Here is a 17,781-nt window from a genome sequence, read left to right on the forward strand (position 1 = left end):
AAGAACTCAGTAAATATTTGAAAAACATAGGCATGAATGAATGAATTTATGAATCACAAATATGAAATCTGGTCCTTTGCTGCAGAACAAACCCTACCTCTAATGTCCCTTGGCCACATCGTTTACATTTGCCACAACAAGCCATCTTTCTGTTTGATCCATTCACTTAAACATGTGTCTTATCTACAATTTAAAGCATGTACACTCACATAGAGTTTGGGAGAGCATACTCTTCTATATCACCTGAAGACTATGCTTTTTATCTAAAGCTAAATATATTATATTGTGTAATTTTTTTTCTTTTCTTTTTTTTTAGTGAAAGAAGGAAAAATAGACTGACTCTCACATGCACCCCGACTGGGATTCACCCAGCAATCACCCTCCCATCCCATCTAAGACTGATGGGATGGCCCATCTAGGGCCATAGCTCGCAACTGAGCTATTTTTAGCAACTGAAGCAGAAGCTCCATTGAGCCATCCTCAGTGCCTGGGACAACACACTCAAATCAATCAAGCCATGGTACAGGAAGGGAAGAGAGAGAGCAGGGGGAGGGTGATGGGGGTGAAGCAGATGGTCATTTCTCTTGTGTGATCTGAACGGGAATCAAACCTGGGACATCCACACACCAGGTCAACACTCTACCACTGATCCAACTGGCAAGGGCATGTCATTTTAAAAATAATCTACGTGTCATGAGCTGTCATCTTGAGAGAGAATATTTATGTTCTTTTGTATGTTGACTTTTTTAAAAAATTGAGAAAAGTATTGCAGTTCATATATTATTCCATAATTTAAGTTTGAAAGGATATAAGAAAAATGAAAAATAATTGAATTTCTAGAGGATATACTTGGAACAAAAATAACAAAAAATAAATCAATACTAAAGTATATTTATGTGCTGAAAAATAAAACTATAGATAAAAGATTTTTATTATAATTTAGGCAAAAATTATGAAATTAAAAACATTTTAATTCAAGAAAATGAAGAAAAATATCTGGCAAAAAAATAAACATGACAACAATCTTCAAGTTATTTTACAACTATTCCATGTAATACTAAAAACTGGAAACCGGAACATAAATAAATCTATTTCAAATGTGAACATCATTTGTTATATCTTAAGAACTGAAGTGATCAATGAAAATTGTATAAATGTTGCCTAATAAAACCAAAATATAAAAATATACTAGCCACTCAGAAAACATACTAAACTGACTCATCTGTGATATATCCCTAGATTTTTGTCAAGAGGACATAGTGAAATCTCATTTCATCTATTTTTGTCAAAACTAATGCTTCTTAAAAATCGATGTCTAGGCCCTGGCCGGTTGGCTCAGCAGTAGAGTGTCGGCCTGGCGTGCAGGAGTCCCGGGTTTGATTCCCGGCCAGGGCACACAGAAGAAGCGCCTATCTGCTTCTCCACCCCTCCCCCTCTCCTTCTTCTCTGTCTCTCTCTTCCCCTCCCGCAGCCGAGGCTCCATTGGAGCAAAGATTGCCTGGGCGCTGAGGATGGCTCTGTGGCCTCTGCCTCAGGCGCTAGAATGGCTCTGGATGCAACAGAGTGACACCCCAGAGGGGCAGAGCATCGCCCCCTGGTGGGCAGAGCGTCGCCCCTGGTGGGCGTGCCGGGTGGATCCCAGTCGGGCGCATGCAGGAGTCTGTCTGACTGCCTCCCCGTTTCCAGCTTTGGAAAAATGAAAAAAAAAAAAAAAGATAAAAAAAAATCGATGTCTAATTGAAGCATTTGAGAAACTGGTTAAATGCAAATTATGACACAGTAGACTTGAGCTGGGGACGCAGCATCTTAAATTCCAACAATTTTTTTTCTGTAATGACAACACTATTATTTATTTGGTGGCCACTTAATAACAAACATACAGAGAAATGATAGGTAAATAAATAAGAAAAAGATAGTGCAAGACTCAAAGATAAACATCTTTTTTTTGCCTAAAAAGAAACAAAATTCAGGTTGTAAGAAAAAATTCTGTGGGTGTGTTGAGCCCTAGGTAAAGGTAGTAGCAGAATGGACCATATTACTAAGATTATCGGCTTAAAAGTGTTTAATGTGAGAGGAGAGCCTGGAGCCAGTTACAGAGTTTAAAGCTACCAGCTGATGTGAGGTGTCTCTATCTTGAAAGCTTGCTAAAAAATAAAAGCTGCTCACACCAGGCCTACTGCAAAAGCTTTAAAGTAAGCTGCAAGTCTCTGAATAGTGGGAGACAAGAATCTTTGCAAGCAAAAGCTAATCCAGGTTTCCTTCTGACTTTATGAATGAATTTCTAGTCCAAATGTCACCTCAAAGCAGGAGCAACAGCCCGTGATTACAACACCTGGCCTATGACAGAAGCTTAGGGCCAGGCAGAACCAACATAAAAATGAAAAACTGTGAAAAAGACAGGGATTCATGAAGGAAAAAGACAGCTAAAATAAAATAAAACAAAAAAAAAAAATTCTGCCTCTGACTCAAAAGTGGCTGCAAACCTAAATTTCCAACATATAAATAAATCTAATGTCTAAGGCTAACAAAGCTAAGCTTCTCCATGAAAGATCAAAGTCAAGCTTTAGCCCAAATTAATTTTTTTTAGTGAGTGTGGATGGAGAGCAGAGCGCATTTCTAGCAGCTGTGGCTGATGCAATGCTGTGAGAATACTCCAGCTCCCAGAAGCCTCCTGGGCATACCCAGGAAGGAAGCTTGCCTGCTATAAGAAAATGACTCAACGCCAACCACACAGCTCCCTCATCATTTCATCATTGGCTTTGAAGGACACGCTGTAACACCCTATAGGCTGAACCTGTATATATAAGCTAGCTTACTTCCGGAGTAAAGGGGGTTTGCGTCACTGAACCTGGTCCTCAGAGTCAGGTCTTTGCGTCTCCATCGTCCTCACCCCCGGCAGGACTTGTCCACAACTGGCACCCAACGTCAGGCAGGGACCTAACCAGCATCCAAGGGACGGGTGAGTGACCCTCTGCAATGGGAAACCTTCTCCCCCACTCTTGAGCCCCGCAGGCTCGAGCCCTGCACACCCTATTGCAGAGTAGGTGAGTTAAAGTTAGTGAAAAGGATCCCTATACTTACTGGGAGATTCTCTCTGGTCTCAATCTCTGGATTGAGGATGTGCCCCTTTGTGACCCGGATACTTGGGCCTGAGCTTTCTGGCACGTCCATTTGGTTGAAGTACATGGGAGACAAACCTTCCCTCTCGGCCTCACTCCTGCCTTATTGGCAATACACGCCTGCCTAACTGGTGCTCCTGCTGGGGACCCTCCGCTGGTCCCTGGGGTCCTGCAGGCTACTCCTCTTTCAGAGGAGCTCCTACCTCCATATTCTCCCCCCTCCACTGAGGAGGAAAGTAGTTTAGACTCCGAGTTTGCAGCTGAGCGTGCAGAAATGTAACCAACCGAATTGCTAACTGCGCCATCAGCTCTGCTGCTGGAAAAAGCAGAAGTCACTACTTCTGCATTCCCTGCCAGGGCTCAGTGCCCCACCCCAGCCTCTCAGATGCCATTTTCTCCAACACGTGTTCCTGATGCAGACCTATGGGCCAGCCTATATGCCCCCATGTGTCTTTTTTCTTTCTGTCTGTCAGAAAGAAATACAGATATTTTTCTGTATCTCTCACTCTCTCTCTGAAATGATGCTGGAAGGACCCAGCCATGGCACAGTGGCGGGGATCACACCCTCTTCTAACACAGGGGAGAGGTTATGCTTGTGTTGTTCAGCCAATTTGGATCCCAGGAACCCCCCAACCTGCTTGACAGGGATTTTGGGGCACCCACTAAGTGGTTCAGTCTTCACCCGTCCAAAGCCACAGCTCTGGCCTTCTCCACACTGACTATGCCTGAGGGGAAGAGGTCCTCAGCGCTCCAGAAGAAGACCTCGCAGCCAGCGTGTGTGCCCCATCACCTGGGGGGATGTGGAGGCTTTGGTGGGGCAGGCCCAGAGAATTGCCCCTGATGGGCCCCCAGGCCCTGGTGCTCTGTTCTTGCTTATGTGTGCTGTAGTAACTGCTGACTCCCAGATGCAGGAGGTGACAGCCTGGGGCTTGAGCCCAGCAGCATGAGCTGGTGTTTTCAGTTCATCTTTGGAGGATGAGGAGAATTGGGCCGGAGTTGCGATTCACAGACTCCAGAAGGTAAACGGTGGCAGCTGCAGCAGGAGGATGAATGAAAGCCAGGCTTGCATCGCCAAGTGGCTGCTGGAATGGCAGGAAGTGCCTGCTAAGCTGCTGGTGAGTTCGCTGACATTTTGGGACATAGGGGTGAATGCCATCATACTCTCCAGAGCAGAGATGGAAATGCTGACTGCCATTACCACGTGCTCCTCTTTGGGACACTGTAAGACCTGCCAGGATGGCAGGGATGAATGAGGGGGGTGGCTGAGGCCCCATGTGCATGGACTGATTCCTGGACTACGACTGGAGTGAGCACTGGCTCCTTTGTTGGATGGACTTACAGATTTTGGACAATGTGAAATACCCTGATGGGGGTGGGGGGCAGCTTTGCTGGAAGCACTCCCCTGACCCGGGAAGCTTTACCCATTGCTAGAAAAAAGGCCGAGGATATTTTGTGCTTTTGGCAAAGTGCTCAGAGACTGGTGAAATGTACCTTCTAATTGTTGAAATTGCATGATTTGTCATGTTGTTGTAATTTGTGTAATGTGCCTTGCAACCATATGCAGTACATAGCCCAAGGCAAGCCATCCATTCCAGGTTTGGATGCTGGGACCTTTGCGGGAAGGGGGTGTGCATGGACCTACGTCCATTTTTTACAATCAAAATGGAACTGTGTTTAACAGCACCCAGAAGGTCTCTGTAACACAATGGGAGGGAAATGACATCCCGACCCCTAGTAGGAATCCCCTGTTTAAGACCCTCATTCTATTTCCTAACTAGTCAAACATTACAGAAGCTTGCCTCATTGTTTAATCCAGCTAATCTATTAGCATATAGTATAATAGGTATTATAGTTGTTTTAGTACTACTAGGGTTCCATTGAATAATGCGTAGCATTCAGATCCTACAAAAACAGGAAGCTGTCATTCATCAAGTCCAATTGGCCTTAATTAAAAGAGAAGGGGGAGATGTGGGTGGAGCACAGAGTGCATTCCTAGCAGCTGTGGCTGATGCAATGCTGTGAGAACACTCCAGCTCCCAGAACCTTCCTGGGTGTTCCACTATAAGGAAGTGACTCAGCGCCAACCATGCAGCTCCCTGACCTTTTCAGCAATTAGCTTTGAGGAACATGCTGTAACACCCTATAGGCTGAACCCATGTATATAAGCTAGCTTACTTCCTGAATAAAGTGGATCTGCATCACTGAAACTGGTCCCTGGAGTCGGGTCTTTGCATCTTCATCATCCTCACCCCCGGCAGGACTTGTCCACAAGTGAGAGGAGAGGAGATAGTGAGACAGATTCTTGCATGCACCTGGACTAGGATCCACTCAGCAACCCCCATCTGGGCCGATGCTCAAACCAATTAGGCAACTGGCTGTAGGGAAGGAAGAGGAAGAGAAGAGAGAGAGACAATTGAGAGAAAGGGAGAGAGAAGTGGACGGTCGCTTCTCTTGTGTGCCTTGACCAGGAATCGAATCAAACCCTGGACGTCCATAAGGCTGACACTCTATCCACTGAGCCAGCTGGCCAGAATCATTTAAATGTCTTTAGAACTATATGTAAATGTATGTTTTCCATACTTGCTCTTTACATTATGTGCTGTCAGATAAGATAGTTACATACAAAACCAGAAATGCTGAAATGACTATAATAAAAATTATGGGCCACTTTTTTTAAAAAATAATTGAAGTTGTAGATTGCTTGACATTGTAGAAATAATATTTAGGGTTAGATATAAACTAACTGAGCTATCTGAAAGGGGAACCTCCATTCAACCTTTTAAAAATTTGCTTTAATTTTTAATTTATTGTATTGAGATGGTTTCAGGTATCCCACTCAATATAACAACCACAGCCCCTCCCACATCACAAACTCCATGCCCCATAGAAAGTCTCTTTCCATTCCCATTTCAACCCCTCTGTCCCCTTCATTCAACTTTTAATATTTTTTAGATTTTTTGCACAAGAAGCTCCAAATAACCTTATACTTCAATTGCTCCAGAGCTAGAATGAGACATTCTGAGGAACTTTGGCATTTTTTTTTTAAATTAAAGGATAGGCATTAAGAATATTTATTTCAATTGGATCATTATTGTTTCTAGACTCCTATCAGAGAAGAGAATTACGTGATATATTTTTAAAAACCAGGAAACACTATTTTCTTTTTGTGTTCAAAGTTAAAAATAAAGAATTGTTTTTGAGAAATTATATGACTATATAATTAGCATGCCTTTTATCCTACTTTCTAAATAGAAAAATATATTTTCCAGTATTAATATATTATTTGTTTAACACTGCTATAAATTAACTAACATTGAAAAAGAACAGAGCAAGCCCTAGCTGGTTAGCTCAGTTGGTTAAGAGCATTATCATAAAATGACAAGGTTGCAGGTTGCTAGTTAGATTCCTTGTTCAGGGCACATATATGAACAGCTCAATGTGCCTGTCTCTATCTCCCTACCTCTCATTCAAAAAATAAAATAAATATAAAACAGAACAAAATACTCATCAAACTATTAAAGATAAAAATTTCCCCATATTAGCCCTGGTGGGTTGGCTCAGCGGTAGAGCATCAGCCTAGCATGTGGAAGTCCCAGGTTCAGTTACCGGCCAGGGCACACAGGAGAAGCACCTATCTGCTTCTTCACCTTTCCCCCTCTCCTTTCAATCTGTCTCTCTCTTCCCCTCCTGGAGCCAAGGCTCCATTGGATCAAAGTTGGCCCGGGCGCTAAGAATGGCTCCATGGCCTCTGCCTCAGGTGCTAGAATGGATCTGGTTGCAACAGAGCAATGCACCTGATGGGCAGAGCATTTCTCTCTAGTGGGCATGCCAGGTGGATTCTGGTTGGGCACATGCGAGAGTGTTTCTGCCTCTCCCCTTCTCATTTCAAAAACACACACACACACATACACACACAATTTTAATCTATGTAAGTACTATCTTTACTTATGAGAATAAGAATGTATATATAACCTGACCAGGGGTGGCACAGTGGATAGAACATTGGACTGGGATATGGAGGACCCAGGTTCAAAACCCTGAGGTCACCAGCTTGATTGTGTGCTTACCTGGCTTGAGCAAGGGGCCACTTGGTCTTCTGTAGTCCCATGGTCAAGGCACATATGAGAAAGCAATCAATGAACAACTAAGGTGCCGCAACAAAGAATTGATGCTTCTCATCTCTCTCCCTTGTCTGTCTGTCCCTCTCGCTGTCTCTCTGTCACAAGAAAATAAAAAAGAATGCATATATGTGTATATACAATTATTGTCTCTCATTTGTATGCAGTATTAATATTAAAAATCCAAAACAACACAAATCTTTAAAAGTAAGAAAATAGATATGTCATTTGTGTTATATTTATAAATTTCATATAGTACATTAATTACAATGATACAGTCAGTCACATCACATATTCTTTTTAAATACTCAAAAATAATGTTGAGTTAAAAATTCAAGTGGCAGAAAAATAAGATAGAATCAAATTTGAAATAAAATAAAACAAACTAGCAAATGCCATATATATAGATTATAAATGTAATCTTTATGTCTCTAGTAAGAGTATAAAAACATACTCAGGGAACTGGCTATTATTCTGTAAGGGAGGGATATATTTATTGGTCATTGAAAGAATATTTTAATATTATTTTAAATATTTATTGAGATATTCATTTAATAACATATACTAGGAGGTATGAAGGCTAGTCCTTAAAGTACAACAGTCATCAAACAATTTTTCTTTCTTTGTGTGTGTGATGGAGACAGGGAAAGGGGCAGATAGGGACAGACAGACAGGAAGAGAGAGAGATAAGAAGCATCCGGTCTTTGTTGCACCATCTTAGTTGTTCATTGATTGTTTTCTCATATGTGCATTGACACGGAGGCTACAACAAAGCGAGTGGCTCCTTGCTCAAGCCAGTGACCTTGGGCTCAAACCAACGTCACTGGACTTCAAACCAGGGACGACTGGGCTCAAGCCAAGGAACTTGGGGTCATGTTGATGATTTCATGCTCAAGCCAGCAACCCCTGCTCAAGTTGGTGAGCTGGTGCTCAAGCTTGATGAGCCTAGCTCAAGTTGGTGACCTCAGAGTTTCGAACCTGGGTCCTCTGCATCCCAGTCCAACACACTATCTATTGTGCCACCACCTGGTAAAAAATCAAAACAATTTTTTAGTTATAATATGGTCGAGAAAATATAGAAACAATATAATAATTATACAACTTAAAAATGTTTCAGTAATAACAGAAGATTATTAAAGAAAAAACTACATTTTTAAATGGCCAATGAAGATTTTGGAGAAGTAGGAACATCTATGATGAAACTTGAAGTTATAAAGCAATAAAGAATACAAAAAAAGTTTGATCAAGGTACTGTACTAGCATGCACAGATCTAAGTTTAAAGAGATTATCAGTTAATGCAAGCAAGTATTACTGGCAGAAATCAAGTAGCAGTAGGATAATTGAATGTACTACTTTAATAAAAATTTTATAAAAGAAAACCTATAAGGAATTTGAGAATATTGAGAGAAAAGTTTATATATATATATATGTATTAATTGATTAATTAGTTTTTGCATAAAATATAATTAATCTAGCCTCTATCCATATAAAAAACAAAAGTTGCTAAAAATTCAAAATTAAAACTGAGAAAAATAATTTTTCAGAAGTGTTTACTATGCATTATGAATAAGATATCTTTGTTTAGATAAATTCAAAATATGTTGCATGTAGTAGATTTCCTTTTTTTGGCACTAGGAATATATCTTTTTTATTTATTTTTATTTTTTAAATTTAATTAATTGTGTTTACATAGGTTCTAGGGTCACCCTGAATGCATCCCCCCTTCCCTCTATTCCTCTCAACATCTCCCTTGCCCCCCTCCTGACAGCGCCCCCCCTTCCCTTCAGGTTTATCCCATCCTATCATCCCCTTTTCTTCTGTCTTCTTTTCCTCTGGTCCCTTTGATCGCTCCTCTGTCTCAGTTCCGTTTCTCAGTTCACATTATTCCTTGAATTCCTCAAATGAGTGAGGTCATATGACATTTTTCTTGCTCTGCCTGGCTTATTTCACTCAACATAATAGTTTCCAGGACCCTCCATATTGTTGTAAAAGGTAATATTTCCTTCTTTTTCATGGCCCCATAATATTCCATTGTATATATATACCACTGCTTTTTAATCCACTCGTCCACTGATGGACACTTGGGCTGTTTCCAGATCTTTGCTATTGTGAACAGTCCTGCCATAAACATGGGGGTGCATTTATTTTTTTCAGTTGGTGATATGGTGTCCTTGGGATATATTCCTAACAGTAGGATGGCTGGGTCAAAGGGCAGTTCCATTTCTTATTTTTTGAGGAATGTTCATACTGTTTTCCACAGTGGCTGCACCAGTCTGCATTCCCACCAGCAGTGCAGGAGGGTTCCCTTGTCTCCACATCCTTGCCAACACCTATCCTGTGTCGTTTTGTTAATGAGTGCCATTCTGACTGGTGTGAGGTGGTATCTCATTGTGGTTTTAATTTGCATTTCTCTAATGATTAGTGATGTTGAACGTATTTTTCATTTATCTATTGGCCATCTGTATGTCGTCTTTAGAGAAATGTCTATCCATTTCTTGTGCCCATTTTTGAATGGATTGTTTGTCTTGCTGGTGTTGAGATTTACAAGTTCTTTATAAATTTTGGTTATTAATCCCTTATCAGATTTATTGTCAAATATGTTCTCCCATTGTGTGTTTTGTCTTTTTATTCTGTTCATATTGTCTTTAGCTATGTAAAAGCTTTTTAGTTTGATATAGTCCCATTTGTTTACCCTGTCTTTTATTTCATTTGCCTGTGGAGATAAATCAGCAAAGATATTGCTGTGATATATGTCGGTGAGCTTACTGCCTAAGTTTTCTTCTAGGATGCTTATGGTTTCATGATTTACATTTAAGTCCTTTATCCACTTGAAGTTTATTTTTGTGCATGGTTTAAGTTGGTGGTCTAGTTTCATTTTTTTGCAGGTAGCTGTTCAGTTTTCCAAACACCATTTGTCTTTATTCCACTGTATGCTCTTACCTCCTTTGTCAAATATCTATTATCCATAAAGATGTGGGTGTATTTCTGGGTTCTCTATTCTGTTCCATTGATCTATATGCCTGTTCTTATGCCAGTACCAAGCTGTTTTGAGCACAATGGCCTTGTAGTATAACTTGATATCGGGAAGTGTAATACCTCCCACTTTATTCTTCTTTTTCAAGATTGCTGAGGCTATTTGTGTTCTTTTTTAGTTCCATATAAATTTTTGGAATATGTATTCTATATCTTTGAAGTATTTGTCATTGGTATTTTAATTGGTATTGCATTGGGTAATATAGCCATTTTAATGATGTTTATTCTTTCTAACCATGAGCACAGTATATGCTTCCACTTGTTTGTGTCTTCCTTAATTTCTTTTATCAATGTTTTATAATTTTCTGTGTACAAGTGTTTAACCTACTTAGTTAAATTTACTCCTAGGTACTTTATTTTTTTCATTCCAATAGTGAAGGTGATTGTTTCCTTAATTTCTCTTTCTGACAGTTCATTGCTCCTGTATTAAAATGCCTCTGATTTCTGTGTATTAACTTTATATCCTGCCACCTTGCTGAATTCCTTTTTTAGGTCCAGTAGTTTTTTGACTGAGACTTTAGGGTTTTCTATATACAGTATCATATCATGTGCAAATAATGATAGTTTTACTTCTTTTTATTCAATTTGGGTGCCTTCTATTTCTTCTTCTTCTCTGATTGCTGTGGCTAGGACTTCCAGATCTATGTTGAGTAAGAGTGGTGAAAGGGGACACCCCTGCCTTGTTCCTGATTATAGGGAAATTGCTTTTAATTATTGTCCATTAATTATAATGTTGGCTGTGGGTTTGTCATAAATGGCCTTTATCATGTTGAGGTATGTTTCCTTTATTTTTAGTTTGCTAAGAGTTTTGATCATAAGTGGGTGCTGGATTTTATCAAATGCTTTTTCTGCATCTATTGAAATTATCATGTGATTTTTTCCCTTTCCTTCTGTTTATGTGGTGAATCACATTAATTGATTTTCAAATGTTGTACCATCCTTGCCTCCCCAGAATAAATCCCACTTGATCATGATGTATGATTTTTTTTCATGTATTTCTGGATCTGATTTTCTAATATTTTGTTGAGGTGTTTAGCATCTAAATTCATCAGGAATATTGGCCTATAATTTTCTTTCTTTGTGTTGTCTTTGCCTGGTTTTGGAATCAGAATTATGCTTGCCTCGTAAAAGAAAGTTGGAAGTGTTCCTTCCTTGTGAAAATTTTGAAATAGCTTGAGAAGGATAGGAGTTAGTTCTTTGAATATTTGGTAGAATTCACCAGTGAAGCCATAGGGCCCAGGGTTTTTTGGGGGGGAGTTTTTTGATAACTGTTTCAATCTCTTTTGTTGTAATTGGTCTGTTTAGGTTTTCTGATTCTTCCAGATTGATATTTGGAAGATGATTATGTTTCAGTGAATTTTTCCATTTCACCTAGGTTGTTTAATTTTTTGGCATACAGTTCTTCATTGTATTTTCTTACGATATTTTGTATTTCTGTTGTTTTGGTTGTTATTTCTCCACTCTCATTTCTAATTTTATGTATTTGAGTCTTCTCTCTTCTTTTCTTGGTGAGTCTTGTTAAAGGTTCGTTGATCTCATTCAGCCTTTTAAAGAACCAGGTCTTGGTTTCATTGATCCTCCATATTGTTTCTTTAGCTTCTATATCATTTATTTCTGCTCTGATCTTTATTATTTCCTTCCTTCTACTACCTTTGGGCCTTACTTGTTGTTCTTTTCTAGTACTTTTAGATGAAAGATTATGTTGTTTATTTGAGGTTTTTCAAGGTTCTTAAGGAATGCCTGTAGTGCTATGAACTTCTCTCTCAGTACTGCTTTTGCTGTATCCCATAAATTTCGAGTTGTTGTTTGTTCATTATCATTTGTTTTTAGAATTTTTTTATTTCTTCTTTGATTTTATGGTTAACTCATTTGTTATTTAATAACATGCTATTTAGTTCCCATGTGTTTGAGTATTTTTCAGTTTTTCTCTTGTGGTTGACTTCTAGTTTCATGCCATTGTTATCAGAGAAAATGCTTGATATGATTTCAATCTTCTTAAATTTGTTGAGACTGCTTCTGTGTCCTAACATGTGGTCTATCCTCGAGAATATACCATGAACACTTGAAAAGAATGTATATTCTGCTGCCTTAGGGTGAAAGGTGCTAAAGATATCTATTAAATCGATTTGATCTAGTGTGTCCTTTAAGTCTGCTATTTCTTTGTTAATTTTTTTTCTTGAGGTTCTATCTAGTGATGTTAGTGAGATACTGTAATATCCTACTATTATAGTATTACTGTTGATCTCTCCCTTTATATTCATCAAAGCCTGCTTTATATATTTAAGTGCTCCTATATTAGGTGCATAGATATTTATGATGGTTATATCTTCCTGTTGGATTGCTCCCTTTATCATTATGTAGTGACCTTCTTAACTCTTACTATAGTTTTTGTTTTAAAGTCCATTTTGTCTGATATAAGTATTGCTACTCCAGCTTTATTTTCATTTCCATTTGCATGAAATATTTTTTTTTCATCCTTTTACCTTCCATCTATGTTTATCTTTTGTTTTAAGGTGTGTCTCTTGTAGACAGCATATGTACGGTTCCTGTTTTTTTTTATCCAGGGAGCTCTCCTATATCTTTTGATTGAATCATTTAATCCACTTACCTTTTAGGTTATTATTGATATGTAGTTATTTATTGCCATTTTATTCCTTAAAACTGTATTCCTCTTTTGCTATATTCTTTTCCCACTTTGATCTGTTTACAACAGGCCCCTTAACGTTTCCTGCAGAATTGGTTTGGATGTAATAAATTCCTTGAGGTTTTTTTTTTGTCTGGGAAGATTTTTATTTTTCCTTCAATTGTAAATGATAACCTTGCTGGATAAAGTAGTCTTGGTTGTAGGCTCTTGTTCTGCATTACTTTGAAAATTTTTGACATTCCCTTCTGGCCTCAAGTGTTTCTGTTGAGAAGTCAGATGTCATCCTTATGGGGGCTCCTTTGTAGGTGATAGCCTTCTTTTCTCTAGAAGCTTTTAATATTTTCTCTTTATCGCTTAGCTTTGGTATTTTAATTATGATGTGTCTTGGTGTAGGTTTCTTTGGGTTTCTCTTTAATGGAGTTCTCTGTGCTTCTTGAACTTGTGAGACCCTTCCTTGCATCAATTTAGGGAAGTTTTCAGCTTATTTGATTGAATAAAGTTTCTATCCCTTTTTCTTTCTCTTCTTCTTCAGGAACCCCTATGATGCAGATGTTATTTCTCTTCATGATGTCACAGAGCTCTCTCAGAGTTTCCCCAGACTTTTTGAGTCTCTTTTCCTTTTTTATGCTCTGTTTCCATGCCTTTCTTCAGCTTGTCCTCCAACTCACTGATTTAATTCTCAGCTTCATCCATCCTGCTTTTAATTCCTTCCATTGTGGTCTTCATTTCTGACATTGATTTGTCACCTCCAACTGATTCTTTTTAATATTTCAATGTCCTTTTTTATACTTGCTATCTCTTTATTTAGGTGTTTGTAATGACCATCCATTGTTGTTCTAAGATCCCTAAGCACCTTATAATCATTATTCTAACTCTGTTTTCAGCAGTATGGTTATTTCCATATCACTCAGTTCCTTTTCTGGAGATTTATCTTGTGGTTTTATTTGAATTGCACTTCTCTATCTTCTCATTATGTCTGTATGTTTGGGTGTGTTGTTTGTAGGACTGGTTGAGTCTAGGTTTGGTGTTGTCTGCCTCCAATTTTCAGTTGTGTTATTTCTAGGTCTTCTTGGGTTGGCATCAGCTGTTGTTTGTAATCCACTGTCAGGTTTGGCTTTTCTAGTAGAGCCGCTTTGAAGTCTTGATTTGTTTGTTTTCTTCTCAGTTTTCATAACACCTGGTCGTCTTGTTTACTGATCTCAGCAGGGGGCTTATTTGAAACTATATCCAGGAATGTGGTGGGTGCAACCTGAGACTCTGAAGGCCTGATATGCCAGTTATTCTCTCTGGGTGAGGTGCCTTCTCTGCTTCAGTAGGGGGAGGTGTATCTCACATCTCCATGGATACCTGAATTACTGCCCTTCCTTCCCACTTCTTGTTTTCAGCTGTGTCTTCTTGCACTGATTGGAGCTGGAAGGATATCTTGAGATGGGTTACCCGGAACCACTTGTCTTGTGTTATGTGGAAGGATCAGCCCCTCCCCAAGCTATGGCTGCCTCCAGCACTGGATGAGTCAGCTTCTCAGGTCCTCCCATGCATTCCTCTGCCAGTCACCATCTCTCTCTCCCCCCTTTCCTTTTGGAAGATAAGCCAGCCCTTTCAACACACCTCGTTCCCAGGTCCCCAGGCAAGTGGCTGTGAGTGATATTTACTACTATTTTCCTTGGAATGAGAGCCCTTCTGGGCTTTTGGCCTCACCCCCCCCTCTGTTCCTGTAAGCAGGGGAGACTCACTGCTACTTGGTGCTCCCTACCAGGCTCAGTGTGGCTTCTTCTTTGCTCCTTGGTTTTTGACAGCTGTTCTTGTATCCAGAGTTGATTTTCCACGCTGATTGTTTCTAAATTAATTTGTAATTCAGTTTGGTGGTGTACCTGGGGGTCTGTGCATCTGCCTACTCTGCTGCCATCTTCAGGTCTCTAGTATACTATTTCTTAGTGATTCACAATGTCCTTGGTTATATTAAAACTCTGAAAATAATTTGCAATCAAGTAAATAACAGTGTATATTCATAATGTTTATAAATTCAATTGCTAGACAATATTATGTTTTTTGTTTTCTTTAAGAGCTCCAATGTTCTACATAGGCTCATCAGCCTATTAGCATAGCAACTACAAATCATAAGTACTGTTATCTGCAGCAAAGTGTATAAAGATTGTTATCTTAGGATCAGATGTGGTTGCAAGGAATTAGAAGCATACAACATAATCAACAGTTCAAATACTATAGAATTGTTTACCTGATACGTATCTGTTCTTATTGATCAATGTCATTCTAACTTTAATATTTTAAATAAAATTTTAAAAAAGAAGCAATCTGAGTTTCAGTGCCAGAAGGATGGAGAATGTTACACTAAAATTACTTCTTTGGCAAAGATACATATGAATTTAAAAATGTTCACCAAGCTTGACTGGTTGTAGCACAGTGGATAGAGAGAGCCTCAACCTGTGATGCTGACATCTTCAGCTTCAATGCAAAATCATCAACATGATTCCAAGGTCACTGGTTTAAAACCCAAGGTTGCTGGCTTGAAACCCAAGGTGGCTAGCTTGATCAGGGAGTCACTGACTTGGTTTCAGTCCCCTGCCCTGGCCACTGTCAAGGCACTTATGAGAAGAAACCAATGAACAACTAAAGTGAAGCAACTATGAGTTGATGCCTCTTGTCTCTATCTTCCATCTTTCTCCCTTCCCGTCTGTCTCCCTAAAATCAATAATAATAATAAAAAGAATATTCATCAAAAATGTTTTTTATAGTAAGGAGGAAAAAAAGAAGTGAAGAAATGAATAAATAAATGCATCCTCCCCCCCAAAACATAAGAAACTAAAGAGACTGATAATAATAGTAATCTATGAGTACTAAGGTAGAATTAACTCACACCTCTGCATCTGAGAACCAAGAGAATGAAGAAGGTGGAGACAGGAAAAAAGAGGAGAAGGAAGAAGAGACTAAAAAGAGAAAAAGGGAGAAAAAATAGCATTACCAGTGGGGAAAATAAATAATAACAATGAAAATATTTCTTTTTCATCTGATACATCAGTGATCCCCAACCCACGGGCTGCGGACCAGTACTGGTCCGTGGGCCATTTGGTACCAGTCCACAGAGAAAGAATAAATAACTTATATTATTTCAGTTTTATTTATATTTAAGTCTGAACAATGTTTTATTTTTAAAAAATTACCAGATTCCCTCTGTTACATCCATCTAAGACTCACTCTTGACGCTTGTCTTGGTCATGTGATACATTTATCCATCCCACCCTAAAGGCTGGTCCGTGAAAATATTTTCTGACATTAAACCAGTCCATGGCCCAAAAAAGGTTGGGGACCACTGCTATATATGATGTCTGCATAATTAAAAAAATAAAATATTAAAAAGTTTAATATGTGAAAACATAAAACAGCAGAATAATCTAGAGATAAATTACAAATATGTATATATACAGACATATTTATATATAAAAGTGCTTTATACAATAAAAAATCTATAATTTCAAAAGCCAGCTGATAAAAATTCAATATCAAATACATATGCTTAGAGTCAACTAAATTTGATTTTATTTTTTAAGTGTGAGGAGGGACGATAATGAGACAGAATCCCACATGCACCCTGGCTGGGATCAACCCGGCATCCCGTTGTCTGGGTCTCACACTAGAACCAATTGAGCTATTTTTAGCACCTGATACTGATGCACTAGGACCAACATAGCTATCTTCAGCTGCCTGGCCAATGATCCAACCCACGAAACCAATGGCTGCAGGAGGAAAAGAGGGAGAAAAAGGGGAGAGGAAGGAGTAGAGAAGTAGTTGGTTGCTTCTCCTGTGTGCCCTGACTGGGAATCAAATTTGGGACATCCATATACTGGTGAACACTCTATGCACTGAGCAAACCAGCCAGGGAAAACTAAATTTAAAAAAGGGGAGAGGTGAACATAAGTTACAATTCATGCAATTATAAGTAGCAAAGTAAAAGCAGCATGTATAATTAGCATGTAAATTTAGACATTTTAATGAAATGTGTACTTCTTCAGAAAAATATAACATAAACCACTGATCTCAAGCAAGCTAAGAAACTTACATTATTCAGTTACTATGACAGTAAAAAGAAAAGCTACCAAAATGATACCTCTTTCAAAACTAGTGGGTAAAATAATTCTGGCTTGCATCCTATCAAACATACAAGATACAATCTTTGACACAGTTGTTTAAACTGATGCAAACCATACAGACCTTAAGCTTTTATATAAAATCAGAATAGCATTGATACCAACATCTGATAATGTACACAAAAGCAAATGACATAAAAATCTCATTTTGAATATGGAAGCAAAACACTTCAATAAATTCTAACAAAATGTAGCAGGATATTAAAAGAAGAATACATTTTGACCAATTATACTTTATTGAAAGAATTAAAAATATTTTAATATTAGAATTCTATTGACATAATCCATTATATAAACAGATTGAAAGAGTAAAACTGGTCTTTTTAATGTTGAGGAGACTTTCAATGAAATTGAACATCTACTTATTGTGAAAAAAAATTGATATAAAATATTGAAAAACAACCCTGAAAAATATATAATATAGATAAGGTATGCATGTACACATAAACATATTTACATATAAGCACAAATATTACTCTAAAAATATTATACAATATTTTCTGCCACATAAGTAAAAGTTATTTAATAAACAAAACTTTCAAAATAATGAAAATATATACAGAAATATGTGCTTATAAAGTTTCTGGAACGATGCACATGAACTCTGAACAGTGTTGCCTCTGGGGTAGGTTAGACCAGTGGTCCCCAACCCCTGGACCATGGACTGGTACCAGTCCGCAGAGAAAGAATAAATAACTTATAT

The sequence above is a fragment of the Saccopteryx bilineata genome, chromosome 8 (genome assembly GCF_036850765.1).
Source record: "Saccopteryx bilineata isolate mSacBil1 chromosome 8, mSacBil1_pri_phased_curated, whole genome shotgun sequence".
Taxonomy (NCBI): domain Eukaryota; kingdom Metazoa; phylum Chordata; class Mammalia; order Chiroptera; family Emballonuridae; genus Saccopteryx; species Saccopteryx bilineata.